Source organism: Mus caroli, chromosome 11 (assembly GCF_900094665.2).
Source record: "Mus caroli chromosome 11, CAROLI_EIJ_v1.1, whole genome shotgun sequence".
In the NCBI taxonomy this organism is placed as follows: domain Eukaryota; kingdom Metazoa; phylum Chordata; class Mammalia; order Rodentia; family Muridae; genus Mus; species Mus caroli.
Window position 1 is genome coordinate 43581918 of NC_034580.1, and position 10574 is coordinate 43592491.

Sequence of the window (10574 nt, forward strand, 5' to 3'; positions counted from 1 at the left end):
TATGCAATATGACTTTAATATCAATAAAATGTGTATATGATTATTTATGGACACAGAGACCAAAAGGACCAGAAGGAAATCCAAGATGTGAAGAGCAATTAGCTCTTTTTACTTTTTCATTAATTCGGTATTCCTGGAGTGGATATAGCTAACTTTCAATGGAGTTAGTTTAAAAATAATAATTGTAAAAGTTCTGGGCTCGGACATGTTCCAGGGCGCGGACTGCCAAGGTGGCAAGTCGGGTTCCAGGTGCATAGACCGATGCTGGGGCCCGGGTGGGCGCATAGCCGCAGCCACGTGGCGGGTGGGAGACCCTACAGATGCGGTCCATGAAGCCCCTGGGAGGAGAAAGGAGCGATCTTTTTGGAAGTCCAGAAGAAGGTATTTCTTCAAGCGTGCCTAATAGGATGGCATCTATTATTTTCAGACCAACTGAAGAACCTAAAAACATACCCAAGAGGACAAATTCTTTAGGAGGCAAAGGAAGTGGGATCTTCGATGAATCAAATCCTGTGCAAATTTGACAACGATTGAATCCACCCGGTGGGAAGACCAGTAACATATTTGGGTCCCCAGTCACTGCTACTGTGCCTCTGGCACACCCAAACAAGCCCAAGGATCATGTTTTGCTGTGTGAAGGTGAAGACTCTTAAGTCTGACCTGAAAGCTGCAACAGACTCCACACCCAGAGGAGAGCGGGGCAACAAAGGAAGGTCAAAAGAAGTAGACCATGCAAAGATACCGGAGCCTACACCTACAGTTGACACTCATGAGCCCAGACTGGGGCTACGACCTTGCTCCCACAACAAAGTCCTGAACCCACCAGGAGGCAAATCCAGCCTCTCCTTCTATTCAGAGGCTCCTGTTCTGACTCAGACAGAGATAGAGTATTGAATCAGGTGCCAGAAATGTCCTCATGTAAATCTTGGAAAAGTGGCAATCCTGCAGTCACACACTGACACATCGACCTACAAGTGCCTGCAGGAGCCACCTGCAGGGCTCTGCATCCTACCCAATCTGTTGAGGGCTCTGACTGTGGCTTTATCAACCAAAGAGTTTTCCTCTTCAATTGCCCTGTATCCTGAAGCCAAGTAACAGGTCTTACATGTATGTATTTCTCTAACAACTCAAATGGTTTGTGGTTCAGTCACCATGAGATCTATTTTGGAATTTAGAGCTTTTTTCCATTTAATAAACAAACAAACAAACAAACAAACAGTTCTGGGCTCAAGTCTCAACTCTTTTATTTTTAATTTTTTTACCTATAGGTATAGATATATTTGACCCTCATACACATCTTTGTAGATGTGTATGAGGGTCAAAGGACCACCTGGGGTGTCATCTTCAGGAGCACCATCCTCTTTCTCCTTTAAGAAAGTCTCTCAATGGTTTAGAGTTCACCAATTAGGCTAGGCCACTGGCACTGACCCCAGGGTTCCTCCTGCCTCCAACACTGGGCTTACAAGGACACTTTTATGTGAGTTCTGGGAATCAAACTCAGTTCCTATTGCTACTGAGGCAGACACTTAATGACTGAATTACCTGCCCAGCTCTCAATTCTTAGCAAAATCTTAATCTTAGGAAATAAGATGGCAGGTCTTTCCCCTTAGAATCTTAAGGCATTTGTAGAGTAATATACACATAAGACATGTGTGTTCATATGTGTATATGCACAAAGGTCAGAGAAGGACATCAGGTGGCTGACTCTGTTGCTTTTTGCCTTATTGCTGAGAGTTGGGGGTCTCTCATTGAACTTAGATGTTTCTTAAACAGTTTGACAGTCAATAAGTTCCAGCTACCCTTTTGTTTCCACTTCTCCTCACACTGAGGTTGCAGGTGCACACACAACCACATCTAACCACATCATGAATATTGAGAACCCAGGTCCTCATTCATATCGAGTGTTCTTACCCACTGAGTCATCACTCCAGCCCACGTACAATTTATTTTACACGTTTCAGTTTCAATTCTTGGTGTCTGCAGAAGGGACACAAGCAATGTGTAGGGTGCTTTGCAACCATTATGTGGAACCATTCTGTAGTTTGGGCTCCTATCTATTTTGTGGCTTATTAAGAGTTATGACTATGCAGAGAGATGAAAGGTGGAAGCCACTAGGAATCCGGGAACAAAGTTTAGATGTAGAGAGAAATAGGAAGTACCTCGCAGTAAGAGGCATGCCTCTCCTTTCCCTTGAGACCAGCCTCCAGAACCCAAGCATTTTCACCCCTTTCTCAGCGGGGATAAGAATGGTTCAGTTTTAAACATGAAGTGCTTGACACATTTATGCTAAGGAACTCAACTTGCTGAATTCTCTCTGGGCTGTCTTAACAAAACTCTAACAGTCAGGGGTTTCTTGCTTGAATTCTTCCTCTTCAGTCTTTTGTTTGGAGAATAACTCCAGACAGGGGTTCTAGATCAGATAGAACATGACAGATCACTGTTTATTCTGTGCATGTTTGTCAAACATTTACAGTGTACTAGACACTATGGAAGGACAGGGGCTAAAACAGATAAACAAAGCACTGCCCCTACCTGCTAGCAGTGTAAACCTAGTCATTCTGACCCACTGCTGCTGAAGTCCTATAGCCTTCCTCAGTGCTGGCAACCCTATCACCCTTTGCTTTATGGGCCTACTATAATGGACCTACTATAAATGATCATTTTTGCATTAACACCACCAAAGCACAAACCAATAATGTAGAAGCCTCTCTCCATCAAGCCCATAATCTTGATGACAGACTATACTTTGAGCTACATCTGCAATCTGAGTCTAACACGTTCAAGGCATGAGCAAAGGAAGAAATGATTCATTTGCTGAATCATTGCCCCCTTCCATCCAAAAGTTGATAAAACAGCGAAGGTCACTAAAGTGGAAGTTTCTGGTTGTGTCATGTGGAACAGACTCAAGTGTTTTGCTGAGGCAAGACCCATAGGAAGACATGATGTTTGTAGAAAGTATAAAATGAACTCAATGGACAGTTAGCTATGCAGCTCTTAGCCTGTCTCAAGTCTTCACTGATCTTCACTTCGTTGAGAGAGGCACAGCAGAGAACTCTTGGCATCCAGGCTGGTTCTGGTCACGCCCACTGACTTGTGCTGACTCAGGAGAGGCCTAGCTGCTTCTGCTGGACCATGTCACTGCGGCTTATTTGTGTTTGGTATCCCAATACTACTGAATTGAAGTGCTGGTCTCCTGACAAATGGAGATTGGAATCACCCCCAAAGAACTCCTTCTAACCAGGTTCACATCCCCTTGTCCTGTTTACCATCTTTTCTCCCCTCCCTTTGCATAATGGGTTAGAAGGGGGGGGGGTTGAAGAATTTGAGAACCCTTATTAAAAGTATCTTTTAAAATATCTAAGCCTACAAGTTCCCTGAATTACTCAGAGGGTCTTCATGCTTTGACAACTGAAGAATATAGGTGCTATCTACATTTGTGGACTACTCTCATAGCAGTCAGTCTAGACATGAAAAAAAAAAAAAACAGATACAGGAAACAGGACACTACTTCTTCAATGTCCTCTTCAATACAGATGCTTTCTTTATGGCTCTATAGTCAACACCCCAAAGAGGATTGCTGACCAAAATACCAAGAGGCTTAGAATCCCTCCTAAGACAAGCAATTGCACTTGTTGATGGCTACTTCCAAGGTGTAAGTCATTTATAAAGCCCAATCATTTTGTCTCGTGGTATAAAACTGAACAATATTATTATATAGAAAAGCTTTAAGAGGAAGCTACCCAGGGCTGAAGAGATTGCTTAAAGGTTAAGAGCACTGACTGCTCTTCCAAGAGAACTGAATTCCTTTCCCAGCACGTCTATAGCAGATCATAATCACCTGTAACTTCAGTCCTAGGGGCGTCTGACACCCTGTTCTAGTCTCTTCAGGGCACCATGCATGCATTGGTGCACTGCTACATACAGGTAAAACATTCTTACATGTAAAACTTTTTAAATGAAAGAAGAGGAAAAGAAGGAAGAGACCCAAAATAATGATATTGGGACAAACAGATAGCTAACAAATAAGAGACAAAATTCCAAAGGAGAACAAATATCAGAATGAGATTTCTTCCATGTAGCTCTCAAGGTCAAAGGTAAACCTTATAGGCGGGTGCTAGAGAAAGGCAGATTCTTGGCTCAATGAGAAAGGCACATGCCAGTAAATTATCATAAGCAATGCACGTTGTTTGTAACTCAAGATCAAAGACAGTAACAAATCTGTCTTTGACAGGCTGCTTTCCAAGTTCACAAAAGAGTGTTGGACACTAGAGCTGAGAATACATAATGGAATCAGAAATTCTTAGTTTCCTGAATACTAAATCCAACACCCTGTAAGACTGATCTCAAATTGATGGATTCATGGCCTCCCAAGTGGGTCTTGGTTTTCAGGAAGCTGGCTTGCACATAACAGATTGAATTCTCTTGAATGCACTTTGACCCATGTAAGTCTGTAAAGCTGGACTAACATCTTTGCAACAAATATACAGAGATCACTGAAAACCACAAATATCCTTCCAGGTATTCATCAGCCTAGTATCTCTGCTTTGACCTTAGGATTTGTCATTTCAACCCTTCAACTCTTCTATCCCTCTGTTAGATATTCTTTAAGGTGGTTTCCCTGTACAAATACAAAGTCTAGCGCAGTATCTTTCATTCAATAGGCTGGATCCAAGCCAAAAAAATGGAGGCAACCCACTCCGTCAAGGTCTTGAACAACATCTGTGTTTTTTCAGCTCAGCATTTGCCATCCATCACCGAGGAGACTGGAACAGAAAAGTACAAGGTCATTTTCCTGAGCCCCAGCAACTCCATTCTCCAAGGTTGGAACGTTTTCTCCCTTTCTGCAAACAGTCGACCAGATGGTCCCTGAAACTTGGCTTCTGTGGCTTAACTCTAATTACAATGTTAGTTAGCAATGAGTTTGGTGATTCAAAATCACTGGTCGAGTCTTTCCAGGCAATCGGGCTTTCTTGTGTTCTCACTAAGAACAGGGTGGGTTTGTGAGTTTGTCATCTGCCTTGAGCAGGCTTCCTGTACTATAATTGCTTAGAAGTGAAATGAGCCCAGGGCTACCCAAACCTAGCTGAAAGCAATGAGCACTCCAGGAGAGGGGAGGACGCAGCAGCCAGATGGCTAAGTAGCTTGATGGTATTGCAGTCAAATTGGGAGGCACAAATCAGGAAACACTCAATTATATAATGCCATGTGCCAGGTGTCGAACATAGAGGTGCACATGTGTCTGCCTCGATGCTTTGTGAGTATGGTTTAAGAACCTTATAAACTAAGCCTTTGCAACTCTAAAGATTGGAAATAATGTTTCAATATTATCTGATTTGCATCTTTCCAAAGACAGGAAGGCCGTACCAAAAAGTTCATTCAAATTCAGTTCAAACACTTTCCATGAAGAAAACTCAACTTCAAGAAGCAGTTTGGTTTTTGTCGTGACTTTGGAGATTGGTTTGCTTTGGTATGATACCTGCCAACTCACTTTAGCTTGTACTTACTAGGTCTTGTTCTCTTCCCTAGAGATAGGCAGGAAACAGGGAAGGCATTCTGTATCTGTGGGTGAAACCCTTTTGAACAATTAAGGAAGCTTTTGGTTTCTCCTAAATCTTCATTTCTTTAAATATCCCAAGTTCCTAATTGCTCATTAGTTAGTTTAATCTCAAGCCTCTTCACTCACCTGCCTCCATGTTCCCCTGGGGAAATCTGTTCCCTGCCATGCTAAGTGTAGCTGATTATCTTCTACCTGATCCCACCCTCTGGCCACCTCTGATTGGTCCCAGGAAGCCATCTGGCATAAGCACAGCCCCCCATGAGAACCGTGTACCTTTAGTTCAGAGAGAAAAGATGAGTGTGAGATTGTTCCACTGTCTTGAGAACCAGAACCAAAACTAGAGGTCACCATTGCACAGCCCCCTCCTGTCTACTTTGTGTTCACTGTGATATCCTAAACACTTGATTGTAAAACCAAAGCCAAGAACTTCTGGTTTCTTCTGGGGGGGGGGGATGAGGATTGTGTGAGAAGGCAGAACCAAATGAGTCTGGGATGGTGAGGGTGAAGATGTGCTCACAATAAAAACTAGTAACAAAACTTGCAGCTGTGTTTGGACCAGGTTCCCAGGGATGGAAGGCTTATGTTGAAACTTCAAGTGGTTTTTAGCACATTCTTTGTGGTTGGGCTGTGGATATTCTGCTTTCTGAACCAAAATATTTGCAGAACTGAGACTTGTTTGGGGTCAGCTGAAAATATGTCAAACTTCCAAACAACAGAGCCTATATAACTTTCCAGAAGAAGCCAGGGATCAAAGTTCAGAATCATTCATCTAGAGAAGACCTTGCACCAAAAGACAACAGCTTATTCTAATCTGAGACCAGTCTTCTTCCAACTGGGTTGGTCTCAGGTATCCTATGAAGTTAAAGCAGCCCGACAGAGACCCTTCACTCCCAGATCCAAAGACTGCCTGGAACCAGATGAGCAACAGCTATGAAAAAGGACCAAATTTTAGTTCAAAATTAATTGTATTGATTTGTAGCTCAGCAGAGTGTCCATCTTTTCTTGGCCATGTACCCTGTCATGATGTACAGCCTCAGCTCAGGTGCACTCAAGGGAAACACCGGACTGTGCACTGAGACCTTCAAAACTGTGAGCCAAAATAAATCAATTCTCTTTAGAACTGATTGTTTCAGCTATTTACCATAGTGGCAGAAATGCTTGAAAATATTGCCAGTCATACAAAGGAAACAAAATAAACTCAAGGATATGGGAGTGTGTGTAGGGAAGGAAGGAAGGGAGGGCATTGCAGAGGTAAATGTCAGAACAGAAACTAAGAGAGAGGGGAAAACAGACTTGCTACACAAACTCAACAGCCTGTAGTATGTTCACTATGTGCTCTAATGTCAAGGTTATAACTGGAGAAATGGCATCCTGTCAGTCACTGTGCAAGAGATACTGTAGACAAGGAAAAAACTATATCTAGCTAGAAGAAGCAGGTGATACTGTAGAAAAGTGCTACAAAGAGAATCCTAACTCAGCCCAGAGGCACTGAGAAAGACTTCTAAGAGGAATCAATATTAAAGATGAGACCTAACAAATGTGCTGTACAAAAATCAACCATGCAAACACAAGGTCACAAGCCATGGAAGGTGACTGTGGCCGCTTTGCAGCTTTGAACCCTGTGTGTAGTTTGCCAACAGCATGACCATGAGAGAGTTACTCATTCTCTGTGCCCTGTGGTCTTTACACAGTGAGTGGGAATCACAATCCCCTCCTTGTAGAACTCTGAGAAGAGCATATTAAATAAACAAAGAGCCTTGTGACTCGTGACTGCATCAAAGGAATGACTGATTTTTTTTTTTTTAAGAAATAAGAAGGAACAGTCTGTGCAAAGGCTAAGATGTAAGAAAATCATGATGAGCTCAAGAACGGTAGGTCAGCATTGCCAGAGCAGTGGGGAAATTTAAATGATGGGCCTGGAAGAGGAAAGTAGAGTCAAAGAGGGATGACGGGTGCAGGGTGGTGAGTCACAGATCTGGAGAGCGCCATCATTAAAACCTCAGTGGCTCTCAAAGGCTCAGGTGTTAGTGGATTAGTACCCAAGCCCCCTCAGCCCAGGGTTCAAAGCAATGGGGTCAAACAATTATTGACTACAATCTCCATAACTAAGAGCCAAAAGAAACCTTTCTTCTTTATAAATCGATGGCTGCATGTCACTGTTATAGTACAAGAAAGTGGTCTAACATGGTGAGAAACCCACGGCATTATTCTAGAAGAAAAGTCACAGCAATTATCTCACAACCACAGTAGAGATGAGATTTGAATAAGAGCTACAAAGACCGAGACACCAAGTGAGAGACAGCTGGGACCAGGAATGTGAAACAAGAAAGATGTCAACATTCTAACAATAGTAGTGGGTAGTAGTGGGGTCCACCAAATAAGAGGGTAGAAAGGGAACTTCTGTCTTTTGGGGAACTCAACTTCTCACCTACCACTCACCTGTGTCTCAGTAAGCAGGTGGGTACCCTAGATTGGACATTTAGAACCTCAGAACCACGGTCCATGAAGATGCTCCATAGTTTGTCACTGTGGATTTGTAACACATGTTCTAAACAGGATTAATCCTTAATGCATTCAAAAGAGAGTGGAGACTAAACTGTGTAATACTGGCCTGCATGGCTTCACCAGACCATTCCAACTCCGTCATCTAGAATCCCACCATCAGCAGCTATCAGGTACCTGATATCTATGAAAGTGTGTATCCTCGAGGTTAAAGGCATAGGGCCAGAAAGTCCTGGGTTCAAAGCCAAGTTCTGAAGCTTGGTAGCTAAATAACAATAGGCAAGGCAAGTTATAAATCTCTATAATCTACCTATTTTGATTTGAGTTTGGGTTTTTGAGAGAAGGTCCCATTGCAGCTCAGTCTGGCCTCATGATCACTGTGTAACTAAAAAAAAATAATCCTGAACTTCTCATCTTCCTTTGCCACCTCCCAGGTGCTGTGACTATAGGAGCAGGCTATCACATCCAGTTTTATGCAACACTGGGGATCAAATCCAGGACCTCACATATACCAGGCAGGCAGTCTACCAACTGCCCTAAATCCCCACACTCCCAGGCCCCTTGATTTCTTAAAATGTAAACTTTAGATTAAAGGGGTATTTTCAACTCACACAGTTGTTACAAGGAATGAGATAATTCCAGGCATAGTCCTTCCTGAGGCTTGCCAGATGTGCATGAATTAGGTGATATATTTTTCCTTTAAATCAATCCATGGTTTCACTTAGCAGGAAGCATTATATTGCTGCCACAAATGAAAGCCGTAGATTGATAGCAACCATAACAATAGCAGGAAGAGTCATATGAAATTTTCATCTTAGTCTATGAAACTAAAAATCAGCTAAACTCTAATAAAGTACCTTTTGCTACTGGGGGTTCTGGGCCTCAGGCTGCCTTCTCTGTATTAATATTGAAATTAGCAAAGATATAAAAAATAAAGTTAAAAATACCCAGGCTTCAAACTGAAACTTCCTCCTTGAAGTAAGCAGAAAAAGAAATAAAAAGGTAACGTGGGGATTCAGCATTATTCAGAGCTGTGACTGGGCATCACTGAGAACATTCTCTCATTGCACATACGCCATAGTCACATGAGGTTCAGTGAGGTCAGGTCCTCAAAACGCTCAGTACTAGGGTTGGTCTGAAGTAAATGCAAAAGGGGCCATTTTTTTTTAATATCAGTGACATGACAGTCCCCTGCACAGTCCACCACCAATCACACTGGGTACTGACAACCTGGTACATGTCAGCAGAAGCTTCTAGAAGCTGCAAAGTCTTAGATGTTTTTCAAAGCCATTTATGTAATGGTACATCTTTAATTCATTCTTTTCTGTCTATGTTCAAAACCCCCCTTCATGTGACCTTGGGTCTCATCCCTCCCTCTGTGTTTCCTAACTCTTCAGGATATATTTGGGAACCCTGCTCTGAGGACCGGCTCCTGACCATCAACCCCATGCTGTTCAAAGGTAACAGCCCTTCTTTACCTGGTTGTTTGGATCAAGTACATAAAGTTCAGTGGTGATGATGACAGTGCTGTTTTCTTCCCTCAGTTACACATTTCCAGAAGCCAGGGACTAAATATCTACCTTGGTAGCACAAGAGATGCCTGGTTGGTTTTTTATATATGTAGTAATAAATATTGCATGCATGGATGATGGATGGTTGGATGAGTGGGTACATGGATGGACAGATGGATAGATAACGGGTGTATGGGAAAAATAGAAGGAGAAGAGATTGAAGAGGAGAACGAGGAAGAAAGGGACATTTATGGATTGTATTACTTCTGACTTTCTCTGTTCCTAAAGAGAAAGGACAAGGAAAGCATGACAAAGCTCACTAAATTCCCCGCTGTCCAATTTCCGTACATCACCTTCACACCTTGTTCCTGGCATTTTCCTCGTCTTACAAATACCTAAGGGCTGCTGTAGCCTTCACAGAACACCTTGACTCCCTGCCAGAAAGCTAACACAGCTAAGAATAAAGAAAAAAATAAGTAAACCACAACAGCGATGTCTCACACTTTGAAGTCTGGGAAAGGAAATCCAAACGGGAGCTGAACTGGAAACCAAATGTTTGGCCTTCAGTGACAAGCAGCTACTTGGCTGCGAGCCTCAGGCCCTTCTGAGACCACTTAGAAAATGTAGCCCTGGGCTCTTCCCTTCTCAGACGTGGGAGAAATGGCTGCCAAGGAAAGCAAACATCACCCTTCCTACCCACTCCCTGAAGGCTATTGCTCGAGCTTGATTGCCTTTTGCCTTGGGAACTTTCCAAGTAGTTTCTTGGGAACAATGTGTGCTCGGGGAGGGTTTAGACAAGCCAGATGTGTTGCTTTTCTGTTGCTATATAAAATATCCTGACAAATGCAATGTAAGAAATAAAGCGTTTATTTTGGCTTATGGTTCCAGAGAGATACAGTTCATCTCCTTGTGATGGGGAAGGCAGAACATGGCTGCCAGGGTAGGAAGCTGGCTGATGGCATTTCTATCTACACACAGAAAGCAGAAAAACAGAATAGGAAGTG

The 10574-nt window shown here is 42.8% G+C and overlaps 1 pseudogene; it reads left to right on the top strand.

Moving 5' to 3' along the window:
- The first annotated feature begins 205 nt into the window (after window positions 1-205).
- LOC110304467 lies at window positions 206-894 on the top strand (annotated as a pseudogene).
- Window positions 895-10574: the final 9680 nt, after the last annotated feature.